This window comes from Lactuca virosa, chromosome 7 (genome assembly GCF_052849685.1).
Source record: "Lactuca virosa cultivar CGN04683 chromosome 7, Lactuca_virosa_CGN04683_v6, whole genome shotgun sequence".
Taxonomy (NCBI): Eukaryota; Viridiplantae; Streptophyta; class Magnoliopsida; order Asterales; family Asteraceae; genus Lactuca; species Lactuca virosa.
In genome coordinates, this window is record NC_136432.1 from 190,768,433 (window position 1) to 190,786,359 (window position 17,927).

Genomic DNA, 17,927 nt, shown 5'->3' on the forward strand with positions numbered 1-17,927 from the left:
CGCGAATCTACATCCAAGAGATAGTTCGACTGCATGGTGTGCATGTGTCCATTATCTCCGATCGAGATAGCAGGTTCACTTCGAGGTTCTGGCAGTCACTTCAGAAAGCTCTTGGAACTAAGCTGGATATGAGCACAGCTTACCATCCTCAGACTGATGGAAAGAGTGAGAGAACAGTTCAGACATTGGAAGATATGTTGAGAGCCTGCGTCATCGATTTCGGCGTGTCATGGGACACTCATCTTCCTTTGGTTGAATTTTCCTACAACAACAGCTACCATACCAGCATTAAGGCTGCACCTTTCGAAGCCCTCTACGGTCGCAAGTGCAGATCCCCTCTGTGCTGGGCTGAGGTTGGCGACATGCAGCTAGCTAAGGGACAAGTCCCCGACAGCACTCTCACAGGTCCAGAAATCATCCGTGAAACCACCGAAAAGATCGTGCAAATCCGAGAACGACTTAAGGCCTCACGAGATAGGCAGAAGAGCTACGCCGATAAACGAAGAAAACCCTTGGAGTTCCAGGTTGGAGACCGTGTCCTACTAAAAGTCTCGGCCTGGAAAGGCATGATACGCTTCGGAAAGCGTGGAAAGCTAAACCCGAGGTACATAGGACCATTCGAGATCCTCACTAGGATCGGTCCCGTAGCCTACAAACTTCGTTTACCGCATGAACTTAGCAACATTCATCCTGTATTCCACATTTCGAATCTTCAGAAATGCGTATCTGATGAAACCTTTACGATTCCTCTCGATGAGATTGAAATCAACGAGAACCTGAACTTCGTGGTAGAACCAGTCGAAATCATGGACAGAGAGATCAAACGAACGAAACAAAGTCGTATCCCGATAATGAAGGTTCGCTGGAATGCCAAGCGGGGACCTGAATTCACTTGGGAACGCAAAGATCAAATGAAACAAAAGTATCCACATCTCTTTTCAAATCCATGCTTTGTATTCTATGTTCGAATTTCAGGACGAAATTCCCTCTAACGGGGGGGATAACGTGACAACCCGAAACTTTTCTGTTATCCTTACTAAATTTCCGTTAATCAAATTTGGATTCTTATCTAATTCCGTCAAATTTGATAGTTTAGGAAGGACTTTACGTTTAGATAAATCATTTCGAATTTATTTCCGTTCACGTTAGTATAATTTTTGGTCTAACAGAATATTCTAAACTCAGTCCGATCGACTTCCTTATTTGAAAACGAAGTTTTCTAAGTCGAAACATAGCATTCAGGCCAAACGACTCTTCAAAAGGAGTTTACGGCCGCAAACCCGGTTTACGACCGTAAACCCTCCCCCACCTCCTGACCGTAAACTCACCCCTATATAAGGGATGAGTGACCTCCATTTCTCACTTTACACACTCTACAAGGCTTTCTCTCTCTACTCTCTCTCTCTCTACAAACTTCGATTTTTCTCAAAGATCCTCAAGAATGTAAGTGATTCTTCACCTTGATTATGTTTCTATCTCATTTCTAGTGGCAAATCCATGTTCTTAGCTCATAAATCTCATCATTTTTCAAGATTTTCTCTCTCACCAAGAACACCAAGAACACACACTAGTGTTTTTGGGACTCTAACCACCCTTTCAAGCTTCTATTTCGTAAGTACTCTACCCTTAGCTTGTTGGATACAAGAATCACTTGTTAAACATCTAGAAATCATGACCAGAAGGGTGTTTACGGTCAAGACATTCTCCCTTGACCGTAAACTCTATTTAAGTGGCACAAAGTTGCCACAACACCCTCCTAAACAAAGAAACTAAGCTTAGAACACTTCCAGAAGACTAGAAAGGGTCTTGAAACACCGAAAATCGCACTTCTCGTCGAAGTGTTTACGGCCGTAAACACTTGGACCGTAAACACCTTTTACGACCGTAAACACCTGGACCGTAAACACCTTTTGCGACCATAAACCCATGGACCGTAAACCCCTTTTACGACCGTAAACTCATGGACCGTAAGCCCAGGAACCGTAAACACCTTTTTCGACCGTAAACTCCCCATTTTCAATCACATGTGATTCTAACACTTAGTTTTAAGTGTTTCCTAGTCCATAAGGTGGTTTCCTTCCATAACGAATAGTGTTATGCCCTCACCTAATGTATATATATGAACTTCTTCATGCTAAATAGGATCCGTTTGTGTCCAAGGCTTTTATTGACACTCAAAAATTCCTAGCAACTTACACTCGGATCCCACGTCAATCTGTGAGTTCATACCCCTATACTTTTCCGAGTTTTTCATGTTTTCAGGGGGGGGGGGGAATACAAGGAAAACTTGTGCTCAAATATATTATTTTGTTTAAAATAATTATATGTTCAGTATGCTTTTAACACAGAAAACCATTTTACCACTCGATTAAGAAATCAACTCGTAGAAACAGTTTTCAAATCAAAAGAAAGGAACTTGTGAATCTTATCATAATATGTATTGTCTCATAAAGGATTCATGCAAATCATAAACAGGATTTTCATACTATTACTTGTAAATTCGTTAGGCTAAGTTTGAGACATGTCCTTGGTAACACTCCCCCAGATTCGTGAGTGGAGGACTACGACTTATAACCAGAATCTCTTGGAGGGAGAGCGTGACTATTGTGTATAGATCTGTACGGGACTGACTATCCCGCACCCTCGCTGCTAGCTACAGCGGAACCGTTAGGTTCAGGGGTAACAAAGTCTTAAAAATATACTGGCCCCCGTTCGTGCCTTATCCAGTCGAAGTACGATTATGGCACTCACAACTTAGGTAGCGAGAATTTACTTTTGTAATGAAGAAACAAGTGAACTAACCTCAAAGTAATAACCGATTTGATTACTAGAGGGTATTGATAATACCCTTAGGATCTAGTTTAATACCTATTTTATTAGTTTTATTTATGTAATAAGGCTAATACGTCTCTTAGCGAGCAATCAAGGTTTTAGAAAGGAAACTACATCAAACGATACGAGTATTGTAGATACTTGTACATCTCATTTCAGAATCGATAATCAAACGTCTTTCATAAGGAAAAATATAGGATTTTCCTGGGATAATTCAACCTTACATAAACAGGCTGTTAAACAAATAACAAATCGATAATCAAACACCTTTCATAAGAAAATATGGGATTTTTCTTGGTAAACACTTTTCAAAGGATCAAAGAAACATTTCTTTCACCAGAATTAAACGCTTATGAACTCACCAGCTTTATGCTGATATTTTAAAACTGCTTGTATTCTCAAGACATCAATAGACAGGTACTCTTGCCAACTTATGGAGAAGATGGAACATCCTGAAGTCACATCTTTTACTTTTGATATATATACTGATATGTATAAACCATGTTTTGAACAATGTAAATATTCTTATTATAATGTAATGGTTGTGTTTACTATGCTTACTATGATACAACTGTTGTGATACTACGCATGACGTCCTCCGCCCCGTAATGTTTCCGCCATTGGTTTCTAGGTGTGATACTTAAATAAAATCATCTCATATAGTTTAATCTAACACACAATGTATTAATAAAAGATAATAGGCATATATAGCAATTAGTTATCTAAAGACTTCAAATCTATGTGTAAGATGAAAGTTAATCTACATTCACTTGTTAAATGTGGATTATTGGTGATCTTAGCATTGCTCTACTTAGTACTTTGGCTTTTCATTTGATATGACCTCGGTAGGAATATCACTAAGTGTTAGTATTATATTCTTGTGACTAATTATGACAACCTGAAATTTCTATTATGTACAACCATTCGATTCAATAGAAGTCAGAACTGTTTCTGCTAACTTTCAAGCTTTTTGGAATAAGTTTGAGGGTTTTAAAGTTAGTACTTCAGGAGATAACAGGAGAGAGGATGCCCTAGGGTTTATTATGCAACAATAATATCCCAAAACTCCAAGAGTTTGGAGTTTACGGCCTAAACAAAGGTGTTTACGGCCGTAAACCCTAAAAGGGGGTATAAATATGACACTTAGTCATTATTTACCACTTTTCACATATTCAAGATCCACAACCCATTTCTCTCTCAAGTATCATCCGACTATTCTTCAAGATCTTCAACTTTGTAAGTGTTTCTGTCCCTAAAAAGTTAATATCTTACTTAATCTAGTGATCTTACATGATTCCATCCGTGAAATCATTCCAAAAGTGTAGATCTTCAAGTTTCACCAAGAACACACACTAGTGTTCTTGGACTTTTAGCACCTTTTCAAGCTTCTACCTAGTAAGTACTTCTATCCTAGTGTATTATAAGACTTGTTACACTTTTAATCATCAAGAAAACACCCAATAATCAAAGGATCAAAGGTGTTTACGGTCCAAGAACACCTTGGACCGTAAACTCTAACAAAAGGGCCAAAGTTGCCCTAGTCCCTAACCAAGCCTTGGAAACTAGTCTAGACCCCTTCCTTGATGTGCTAGGAACTCAAAACAACAAAAAGACCATAAACCATTTGGGTTTACGGCCGTAAACCCAAAGAGAAATGGTCCAAGGACCGTAAACTCCACAAAGGAGTGAAATGGTGCCCTAATCTCTTCCAAAGGCTTAGACTTGAAGTAGGAATGTTTCTTAGGACTTGTAAAGCTTCAAAACTCAACATGGTAAAAGTACCATGAGTTTACGGCCATAAACTCATGGGTTTACGACCGTAAACTCAATGAGTTATGGTCAAAGAACCGTAAACTCCAAGTGGGTTTACCCTTGAACCATAAACTCAATAGCAATGTCCTACCACCCTTAGATGCAATCCTTGGTACTTATAACACTCGAATCAAGGTGTTTCCTAGTCCCGAAAGGTGTTTCCCTTCATATAGTTGTTTATAAACACTATATTCATGTCAATATGTGTCTTTATATGTTATTTAGGACTTATTGTGTCTCGGGACTTCATTCGTGGAGCTTCTCATCCTTACCCGCATACCCGTTTGAATCACCCACATCAGGTGAGTTCATACCCCGAAATGAATCTTTTATACTGTTTTAACTGTTTAAGGGGGGGAATACAAGTTGAACACAATGGTAATTGTGTAAATGTTTGTTATAAACATCTTTCAAAATGTTACTTATGTTATTTATAAGTTTTCAAAACATTTCAAAAACTCTTTTAAAGTTATGTTACTTTTAGTTATACAAAACTCTATTTTTAAAGTACAAGCATAACTTGGTAGATAAACGAGTCTTTTCAGTAACAGTCCAAGTAGAACATTAGTAAACTATAATAGGTATAGTTTAGGAGAATGCTATTCATTACTTCTAGTACAATGAAGCACATAAAGAGTCAGTTCTTACATGAATCAAACAATACCATACATAACATAAAGTGAAGAGAATCAAACAATACCATATAGAGAGAACGTACAATATACAGTACAAAACAAACAAGTTAGGTTGCTATAGCATGATAACACACATACAGGATCTAATTATACCAATGAATCATTAACTCATTGTTATAAACAAAAGGTGATAGTTATATTGGGTATACACGATCATATACTTTAAAGTGAATTACATGGCTTGCACGAATTTGCAGAGGTCGTGTTTAGTTCCCCTAATCTCCTGACAGGGAGAGCGTATAGTAAGGGTTCTAGCCTTCACATTATAATCGTAATAAAACAAATATGTTTTTAGGTTATTAGTACATCCGCATGTCATTATAAACGACAACTGTGTACTTACATTTCCGTTTCTTTCATAAAGTGACGGTACCACTTGAAAGTCCAATTGAAACTATTTTCGAGTAAACATAGTTATAAACTAGGGAAAATATACATTCTTACAAACGACAAACGGAAAAGTCGAGTCTAGCACATAACAGAAGATGCCTTGGTAGAAGGAAACGATTAAAAGATAGGACCATAATCCTAGCCTTATGATTCCTTAATGTATACACCACAAAATATATATATACTAATAGGGTCCGACAGGTAATAGGATGTGTGCTCTCCGCTTCATTTCCTGTTCCTTGTTTGGTTGTGGGCTTGGAACGAATTCACCCAATCTATTTTCTATCCGATTCTATATATATGTATGCTTAGTATACATTAAGTCATCATAAGGGTACCAGGTATAGGTCAGGTTATAGGACATAGAGTCAAAGCACAGTCTTTCTAGTACAAAACATACTTTTAGTACTTTTGGTATACAAAACTAGAAACTTCCCAGTAAAGGGTTTAATCCATTTTATTAAACCAGTACAATTTAAAAGACCTTAGGTGAGTAACTCTATAATACCTTAGTTTATACATCATGTTTATATATAAAACTAATACCCAATAGGTAGTTGGATGTGTGCTTTCCGCCTTACTTCCTGTTCCTTGTTTGGTTGTGAGCTTAGGGCAGATTCGCTCAATTAGCTTCCTATCCGATATTAGATTATATATAGCAGTATAAACTAAGCTATTATAAAAGTAGTCACTATGGTCACTATTTTACTATAAGAAATACGGGTTTTCTTAAAGAAATTCTTCATTACATATAAAGGACACATTACAATTAACTCCCTGAGTAACAAGTGATTACTGCAGGGTTATATATGACGATGATCTAACAACCAATGGATTGTGTGCTATCCGCCTTAATTTTTGTTCCTCGTTTGGTTGTGAGCTTGAGGCAGATGCGCACAATCGATTGTTTGTCTACTCTGAGTCTTATATAACTTGTACCCACTTAGTACCCATAGAATGGGTTGTAGTGTCATTTTACTTAAACTTCCATCAAAGTAGGAAATATATGATTTTCTAGAGGAACAGGCAAACTTTTCAAAACAGAACTTACAACTTACACCATTTTTACATATACATTTTTAACAACACCTTACAACTTACTCACATCACTAAAATCTTATGAACTCACGAGCTTAATTGCTGATCAACTCTTTCAAATAACTTGTATTCTCAGGAGACTATTAGACAGGTGCTCGTGGTGGGGATTCAGAAGGTGGAGCATTATAGCTTCAAGTCTTGTTTTGTTATTTGTGTATGAATTATATGTTTTGTGAACACACACATTGTAAAAAATTTCTTTCAAAATGAAATGGTTGTTCATTACTTGCTTACCATATACATATCTCGTGATACTAAACATGACGTCCTCCACCCCCGAACGATTCCGCCGTTTCGGTTTTGGGGTGTGACAGATTGGTATCAGAGCATTGTTTATAGTGAACTAAGTATATCAACCGATAAAATATATACAACTATAAATACAATGGGGCTTAAGTGCTCTGGATAATGATATATTTTTAGAATAAAACTATAGGTTATAAAAATATACCTACTTGCTTATACAGGTACATAATAGAACTAGTGTCACGAGGAGAACATAAGTAAAAGTATTTAAAGGTTGGGCACTGTCGTCAACCTGAACAGTTATGTAATCATAGCTAGGATCAATATAGCCTGATCAACTATATTCATTCAAGATGTGACCGACATGTGTTTGGGAATGATGTGGTGTTGCAACAGTGTTAAAACTTACCTGAACACTAGTCAAGAGAACACCAGAACAAGTACATTCAGAGTTAGAATACTATAGGAGTATTTTAGTCCATATAAATAACTTATGTGAGAACTTAAAAGACCCTTACGGATAGGTCTATAATCTTTCAAGGTATATTCCTAAAAGTTTTATATATAATCAAGACCTTATAGACTTAGAATTTGTGGTCTACGCTTCGCTATCCATTCCTCTTAAGGGTGTAGCTTTGGAGTAGGATAACTTATTCGAAGGTCTATTTAATCTTCAATTATATACAAACTTGTGTACCTTGTATAATTATAGGAAGACTCCGTAAGGATCACCCCATAAAAGTTACCTTAAAGCTCATAGATTCTTTTAGTCACTTTCATTCTCGCACGACAAGCCCAGATAGATGTAACCACTTTCTCATAGTAGACAACAGAAGAGTCCAGGAGGAACAAGAACAAGTACATGAGAAGTTTTTAAAGAGGGATCAACCGAAGTAACCAAAAACGTTTTACACATCACGCTAATAAATAATAATCTGGTGAATTTAATGAGCGAGTGGAAACACTACTCACATTATTTGTTAAGATTATTTTCTTACATGCAGCTGATAACAGTTATTCAGGAAACAGATATTCATTTGAGGATAGTTATTTCAAATTCATAGAGTTTATTAGGTATAGACTCTTTTATGAATTGTTTCTAGAAGCCTGTGGAAGTCAGGACCCGATACATCCAGAACTAGGATAACCTTGTCTTTTCAACTTTTGGCTTGTGTCCATTGCTTTAGACTTATTCTGTCTCATCTTTGTGTTCTTTTAGCAAAAATGCCTCCTCGCAAATCTATCAGACGCACTACCCCGATAACTCGAATACCGCCTCCTTCGCAACTCGATATGGCAGCTATAAACGCTGCAGTGGTTGCGGCTGTGGCAACAGCCATGGCTCAATATCACCCCATCTGTACCAGCGGAGGTGAAATGCCTATAGATTCTACTCGAGGTGAGGTCCTCGTGCGCTCAAGAGAGTTCTCCTACAAGGACTTCACCAATTGCCAGCCATTGTACTTTAATGGGACTGAAGGAGTCATTGCCCTTATGCAATGGTTCAAGAAAACATAGTCGATCTTGGAAATCTGTTTATGCCCAGAAGGAAGCAAAGTGAAGTTGGCTGCCTGCACCTTCTCTGGCAAGGCCCTAACATGGTGGAACAGCCATGTTAAGTCACTGACCCTATCAGTGGCTAATTCAATAGGCTGGGAAAACCTAAAAGAGTTAATGCGGGAGGAATACTGCCCGTTAGGCAAAATTCAAAAACTGGAACAAAAGTTGTGGGATCTCACTATGGTCGGCTCAGACATAGTGACCTACACTGACCGATTCAGCGAACTAGCAGCTCTATGCCCCAGGATGATTACCTCGGAGAGCAAGAAGATAGAAAGATACATTTGGGGTCTCACTGTTCCGACCCAAGGAAATGTGTTGTCTTCTAACCCAACCATGTTCGATAGTGCTAAACGCCTGGCACAGTGACTCATCGATCATGGAGTCCTCCATGGGGTAAAAGTCCCTATTCCCGAGCCATCGAGGGACGAGGACTATAAGCAGAAGTCGGGGAACAATAGGAAGAAGAAGCGAACAACACAAGACACCCCGCAAGAGCAACGAGCGAGTACTATGTATGCCGCTACGACGCCTATTGCTTCAGCATCTGCCGGTCGATATGCTGGAAACTTTCCGAAGTGTGGAAAGTGCAACTATCACCACACCGGAGTATGCCGGGAAATGCAGTGTCTGAACTGCCACTGGAAAGGACACAGTCCGTTTCTGCAGGGCACCGGCTCAACCGATCTCCCAAGTCCTCGGAGCTGAAGAAAACCAAGCGTGTTATGGATGTGCTGAGACTGGACATTTTTAGAGGGACTGCCTGATACAAAGTAACTCATGCGCGGATGGACGCATTTTGATGATCACCGCAGGAGAATCTACCCCGGAGTCGTCGACGAGTAGTATTACGTATTCGAAATAGTAATTACTTTTAAAATTAATTTATATTCATATAAGATTAAAATTTGGGGATAACACTTAAAAGTAACTATAACAACTCACATGTTGAAATAGGTCACAGTATTCAAGAGAACTAAAAGATCCCTTAGAGAAGCTATTATGGCTTACCATATACATCAGGGTTGTGCACAACTAAGATGTTTCAGACTTAGAGTGAGTGACTCCGCTTAGGTCCCCATTCCTAAATTGGTTGAGGATTTGAGGCAGAGTTACTCAGTCGACTGCCTTGTTCATCTTAAATATTCATAACGTATATGGTAGACGATTGTAGTGGTACCAAAGAGGATTATGATATAAAGTATCCCCACCAGTTAGTGGAGCACTTTTGTTTGTATGTATGCGCACATAGCGGTACGATACGTAGGAGTCTTAACTTCAAAGAGAAAACAGGAAACAAGGGAACATTTACAAGAGTACATTGTCGAAAATACTAGGAGTACAGTATCGAACATACAAGGGATACATCATCGTATATCAGACGTTTCTTTCATTTGGCCCAAAAACTTAGTTCGGTAAAGAGTCCGTTGCTTTCAGTCGTCATGAGTTGGCGTGGTCCTCACCATACTAAGTTCATATGTTTCTATCGCCTCGATCGGCAAGTTCTCGAAATGTTTGTCATTCGTATAGAAGGTCCGACCTAAACCTAAATTATATCTTTCGTATTCTAAACCCCCGAAGTACTCGTGCGAAGAGTACTTTGCCCTCCGAAGCCTTATCGTCAGACGTCCGCAGACCGTCACGAAATACCACCCGTCCAGCTGACCAAGTTCGAGCACAGAGGCTAAGGACGAATACAGTCCACCTATTACTATTCAGTGTATACGCGAGGGTGGTATATGATTATGATTACACAGATTTAGTATGTGTGTTTCCGCCCTATCTCCTGTTCCTTTTTTGGTTGTGGAGCTGGGGCAGAGTCACACATCCGACCGTCTTACTAACCCTAATTATATACGACTTGTATACACGAGGTAATGATAGATGGTCCAAGTACGAATCCTATCATGAACAGAAGGGCAAAGTTGCCAAGTCTACAAGTGGGTATTCTGCCAATCAGAAGAGCGCAACCCCAGTAGTAATGCTAAGAAAGCTAATTTCGGGACGAAATTCCTTCTAACGGGGGGATGATGTGACACCTAAAATTTCTATTCTGTACAACCATTCGATTCAATAGAAGTCAGAACTGTTTCTGCTAACTTTCAAGCTTTTTGGAATAAGTTTGATGGTTGTAAAGTTAGTACTTCAGGAGATAACAGGAGAGAGGATGCCCTTGGGTTTATTGTGCAACAATAATATCCCAAAACACCAAGAGTTTGGAGTTTACGGCCTAAACAAAGGTGTTTACGGCCGTAAACCCTAAAAGGGGGTATAAATATGACCCTTAGTCATTATTTACCACTTTTCACATATTCAAGATCCAAAACCCATTTCTCTCTCAAGTATCATCCGACTTTTCTTCAAGATCTTCAACTTTGTAAGTGTTTCTATCCCTAAAAAGTTGATATCTTACTTAATCTAGTGATCTTACATGATTTCATCCGTGAAATCATTCCAAAAGTGTAGATCTTCAAGTTTCACCAAGAACACCAAGAACACACACTAGTGTTCTTGGACTTTTAGCACCTTTTCAAGCTTCTACCTAGTAAGTACTTCTATCCTAGTGTATTATAAGACTTGTTACACTTCTAATCATCAAGAAAACACCCAAGAATCAAAGGATCAAAGGTGTTTACGGTCCAAGAACACTTTGGACCGTAAACCCTAACAAAGGGGCCAAAGTGGCCCTAGTCCCTTACCAAGCCTTGGAAACTAGTCTAGACCCCTTCCTTGATGTTCTAGGAACTCAAAACAATAAAAAGACCATAAACCATTTGGGTTTACGGCCGTAAACCCAAAGAGAAATGGTCCAAGGACCGTAAACTCCACAAAGGAGTGAAATGGTGCCCTAATCTCTTCCAAAGGCTTAGACTTGATGTAGGAATGCTTCTTAGGACTTGTAAAGCTTCAAAACTCAACATGGTAAAAGTACCATGAGTTTACGGCCGTAAACTCATGGGTTTACGACTGTAAACTCAATGAGTTATGGTCACAGAACCGTAAACTCCAAGGGGGTTTACCCTTGAACCCTAAACTCAATAGCAATGTCCTACCACCGTTAGATGCAATCCTTGGTACTTATAACACTCGAATCAAGGTGTTTCCTAGTCCCGAAAGGTGTTTCACTTCATATAGTTGTTTATAAACAATATATTCATGTGAATATGTGTCCTTATATGTCATTTAGGACTTATTGTGTCTCGGGACTTCATTCGTGGAGCTTCTCATCCTTACCCGCATACCCGTTTGAATCACCCACATCAGGTGAGTTCATACCCCGAAATGAATCTTTTATACTGTTTTAACTGTTTAAGGGGGGGAATACAAGTTGAACACAATGATAATTGTGTAAATGTTTGTTATAAACATCTTTCAAAATGTTACTTATGTTATTTATAAGTTTTCAAAACATTTCAAAAACTCTTTTAAAGTTATGTTACTTTTAGTTATATAAAACTCTGTTTCTAAAGTACAAGCATAACTTAGTAAATAAATGAGTCTTTTCAGTAACAGTCCAAGTAGAACATTAGTAAACTATAATAGGTATAGTTTAGGAGAATGCTATTCATTACTTCTAGTACAATGAAGCATATAAAGAGTCAGTTCTTACATGAATCAAACAATACCATACAGAACATAAAGTGAAGAGAATCAAACAATACCATACAGAGAGAACGTGAAATATATAGTACAAAACAATCAAGTTAGGTTGCTATAGCATGATAACACACATACAGGATCTAATTATACCAATGAATCACTAACTCATTATTTTAAACAAAAGGTGATAGTTATATTGGGTATACACGATCATATACTTTAATGTGAATTACATGGCTTGCAAGAATTTGCAGAGGCCGTGTTTAGTTCCCCTAATCTCCTGACAGGGAGAGCGTATAGTAAGGGTTCTAGTCTTCACATTATAACCGTAATAAAACAAATATGTTTTTAGGTTATTAGTACATCCGCATGTCATTATAAACGACAACTGTATACTTACACTTCCCTTTCTTTCATAAAGTGACGGTACCACTTGAAAGTCCAATTCAAACTATTTTCGAGTAAAGATATTTATAAACTAGGGATAATATAGATTCTTACTAACGACAAACGGAACAGTCGAGTCTAGCACATAATAGAAGATGCCTTGGTAGAAGGATACGATTAAAAGATAGGACCATAATCCTAGCCTTATGATTCCTTAATGTATACACCACATATTATATATATACTAATAGGGTCCGACAGGTAATAGGATGTGTGCTCTCCGCTTCATTTCCTGTTCCTTGTTTGGTTGTGGGCTTGGAACGAATTCACCCAATCTATTTTCTATCCGATTCTATATATATATGTATGCCAAGTATACATTAAGTCATCATAAGGGTACCAGGTATGGGTCAGGTTATAGGACACAGAGTCAAAGCACAGTCTTTCTAGTACAAAACATACTTTCAGTAGTTTTGGTATAGAAAATTAGAAACTTCCCAATAAAGGGTTTAATCCATTTTATTAAACCAGTACAATTTAAAAGACCTTAGGTGAGTAACTCTATAATACCTTAGTTTATACATCATTTTTATATATAAAACTAATACCCAGTAGGTAGTTGGATGTGTGCTTTCCGCCTTACTTCCTGTTCCTTGTTTGGTTGTGGGCTTAGGGCAGATTCGCTCAACTAACTTCCTATCCGATATTAGATTATATATAGCAGTATAAACTAAGCTATTATAAAAGTAGTCACTGTGGTCACTATTTTACTATAAGAAATAAGGGTTTTCTTAAAGAACTTCTTCATTAGATATAAAGGAAACATTACAATTAACTCCATGAGTAACAAGTCATTACGCTAGGGTTATATATGACGAGGATCTAACAACCAATGGAATGTGTGCTATCCGCCTTAATTTTTGTTCCTCGTTTGGTTGTGAGCTTGAGGGAGATGCGCACAATCGATTGTTTGTTTACTCTGAGTCTTATATAACTTGTACCCACTTAGTACCCATATAATGGGTTGTAATGTCATTTTACTTAAACTTCCATCAAAGTAGGAAATATATGATTTTCTAGAGGAACAGGCGAACTTTTCAAAACTGAACTTACAACTTACACCATTTTTACATATACATTTTTAACAACACCTTACAACTTACTCACATCACTAAAATCTTATGAACTCACCAGCTTAATTGCTGATCAACTCTTTCAAATAACTTGTATTCTCAGGAGACTATTAGACAGGTGCTCGTGCTGGGGATTCAGAAGGTGGAGCATTATAGCTTCAAGTCTTGTTTTGTTATTTGTGTATGAATTCTATGTTTTGTGAACACACACATTGTAAACAATTTCTTTCGAAATGAAATGGTTGTTCATTACTTGCTTACCATATACATATCTTGTGATACTAAAAATGACGTCCTCCACCCCCGAACGATTCCGCCGTTCCGGTTGTGGGGTGTGACACTAATCATGTTCAAGATTCCCTAATAATCGTAATGTCTACTGATCTATAGCAGATAGGGACAACCATGTAAGATCATATCGGAGTTTGGGTCTGTTTGGTATACATAGTATACTATTTGGAAATCCCACTTTAGACACCTCACTAAATTTGGCCTAGACATTATCCCCATAAGTAGATCAATTAGTATTAGGACATGCAATCACTGATAAATCTTGTTTATAGATTCATAATAAGAACTATGAGTGTAAATATAATTTACACTTGAATTAAGATAAGTGCAGCTTAACTTACAAATATGTTCTAATGAAAAGTCAGAGATTGCACTGGTAGAACTCTGACTCGAGAGCTTCTACTAGTCTAGCCTAGATACTTGAAGCTTCATTACACTAATAGACTAGGAAACCTCAAAGAAAGATGTTAAAATCGGGACTATGAAGTTGAGAAAGAACTAAGTGTGAGAATTGAATGAGGGTAGATTATTTTATTAATAGGTTGTGTCTCGACCAGGTGTGCCGCTCCTTTTGAGGTGCAACTTGCGCCCTCCAACCACATCGTTCCTCTCATCTTGTGACTTGTATCGAAAAGTGGTGGGCCAATACCTACCTTCTGGATGTGCGCGTAGTGCCTATGTGCGATGGGCGCCGACGATAAATTTTAAAAAATTGTATCTTTTTCCATTTTGAACGTTTTGTATATCCACTCGTAGTTATCGACGACTAATGCAACTTTCATACAAGCTCTGTTTTCTTCGTTCTTTATATATATATATATATATATATATATATATATATATATATATATATATATATATATATGAATTTTACAAGTCTCCTATATGGTGCTGTTTCTCTTCATCCTTCATGCTTCAACTTGATTTACAACCTTACTGTAGTTTCCTTCTTCGGATTGACATTCATTCAATATCGGTTCAATAATTGGTGAAGTGAAACCTCTCCTATACCTTGAATAAGTTCTCTGGTTTTCTCCATTTTCTCAGCTACAATCGCATAAACCATGTCTTGAACTCATGCCATTTGGATTGGTTCAGTTGCTGATACAACTTATGGTGCGCACTCAATCATACATCAAGGTTCTTGCTGTTGATTCCATTCCTCTTTCTCAACATGATGATTCATACACCAACGTAGCGGTTCAGCGTATCGAGACACAAAATTATTATTATACGGAATGTAATATTTATGTTTAGACGCATAATCCTCCTTGCCGCTCCGAAAGCATTCATATTAGTTATAATACATTAATTTATACATTTAGAATCCTAAACACATAAAGTTTCCAAACCAAGGTCGGCAATAACCTTAGATCTAGTCAAGCAGTAGTAATTTAGGTAGGCAACCTAAGGCCTGCTATAATATAAACCATTTTAACACATAGTAAACTAGGCATGTTATCCTAAAATAAGCTAGAGCTTGTCTCAATTTAGGTTTACAACCTTAAATGATATGGACAGACACCTCACGATCACTGCTTAGCATCTTAAGTTTAAGTCTAGAAATCCTCAAAATATTGCTATTTTGCTTAAACTACTGCTCTGACACAAACTGTGACATCCCCATTTTTATGAATTGAAAACACCTTTTCTTTATGTTTAATTAAAAATAGAGTATTATTTAAATTGCGGAAATTATCCCAGAAAAGTATTTCCGAATAAATGTTTTTAATTGATTATTAAAAATTTGGGATGTCATCACCGATACGAGAAACGTAAAAATAGACATAGACGTTACAGACCTTACAACGTAATATTATCCTATGGCCTATACCTCCTCGAATCCTCATCAAATCTAGACATTACTATCCATTTACCTTCTTACCGCTACCTATGATACAAAGGAACTAAGCGAGCCAGGCTTGGGAGGCTGGGGCGCACATAGTGTTTTCAATCCATAATATTATAATTAATTTGAAATAATTATATATTTCACATCAAACAAATAACCCGATTACCCATTCTCATTATTCTCACTGCCTGATCCTAAACCGATGATCTAAATGGTTCTATGCTAAAGGATCTCTAATTGGAAAACACTGTCTCGCGGATTCCTTAGCAATATATGTTAATAAGATAACCATGGGGTGAAAACGTACTCTCATGAATAGTTCAGTCGTAGCTACAAGTCACGTTCATGTCTGTATGTGGTTCCTTAACATCCATAGGTCGGGGACCTTCCCATGTACTGTTTAGTAACACATATAAGTCTTAGACCTGTCTTTGTATGTTTCATCAATGCCTACAGGTTGTAGACCTATCCGCAAACAATTTATTATCATGTACAAGTTGTAAACAAGCCCATGTATGATTGACTATCACCTACAGGTTCTAAACCTGCCTATTTATGACTTATAAACATATACAGGTTGCAAGCCTATCCATGTTTGACCTGACTTGTCTAGAATAGTCTGTGGTCATCATCAATATCCTACTAGGTGACTACATTGCTAGTAGAGTATACTATAAAAAGTCATGGCCTCTCATCATTATTTTCATCTCTCTTTACCCTTCACTATATTAAAGTATATATACGGTTAAATAAAATCGTCTTATATAGTTTCATTTAACATAAAATGTCTAAATAACAGATAATACGCACATATAGCCCTTAATTATCTAAATACTTCAAATCTTTGTGTAGGCTGAAAGTAACTATGCACTCGCTTGTTAAAAGTTGATGATTGGTAATCTCGACAACTTTCCGCTTAACACATTGGCTTATCCTTTGATATGACCTCAGTACGAATATCACCACGTCTTAGTCATATATTCTTGTGACTGATAATATTCTAGATTCCCCAATAATCCCAATGACTACTGATTTATAACAGTTAAGGAATAACCATGTAAGATCGTCTCGGAGGTAGCGTCTGTTTGGTACACATAGTATATTGTTTGGAAATCCCACTTTAACCACCTCACTAAATCTATCCTAGACATCATCCCCATAAATAGATCAATCAATATTATGACATGAAATCACTGATAAATCTTGTTTATAGATTCATAATAAGGACTATGAATATAAATATAAGTTACACTTGAATTAAGATAAGTGTAGCTTAACTTACAGAGATTTTTTAATGAATAGTAAGAAATTGCACTGGCAGAACTCCGACTCGAGAGCTTCTACTAGTGCAGCCTAGATACCTAGGTCTCCATTAAGTTAAGAAACTTTGAAACCTCGAAGAAAGGTCTTAAAATTAGGACTAAGAAGTGAAGAGAGAATTTAGAAAAGTGTAAGGTTTAAATTAGGGCTAATTGCTCTATTTATCGGATGTGTCTCGACCAGGTACCTCGTACATTTTGAGGTGCATGTCGCCCCCTCCAGCCACGTCATTCCTCTAATCTTGTGACTTTCATAAAAAAAAGTGTTGGGCCCGTCCCACCTTCTACAAGCGCGCACGGGGCGCCGATGCGAAATTTTAAAAAAATCTTATCGTCTTCATACAGGCTCAGCTTTCAATGTTCTTTATATCCATACATAGTTATCGACGAGTAATATGACATTCACATAGGTTCCGTTTTCAATGTTCTTTATATCAATGTGTAGCGATACGTTTTAGCACACACGTATAGAATTTCATCGTCTCCTCCATGGTGTTTTTTCTCTTCATCCTTCATGATTCATGTTGATTTACAGTCTTACTGTAGCTTCCTTCTTCGGACTGACCTTCATTTAATAATGCTTCAACAATTGGTGGAATGACTCCTCTCCTATACCTTGGATAATTTTTCTGGTTTCCTGCACTTGCTCAACTAGCATCGCACAAACCATGTCTTGAACTCATTGCATTGTGATAAGTTCAATTGCTGATAC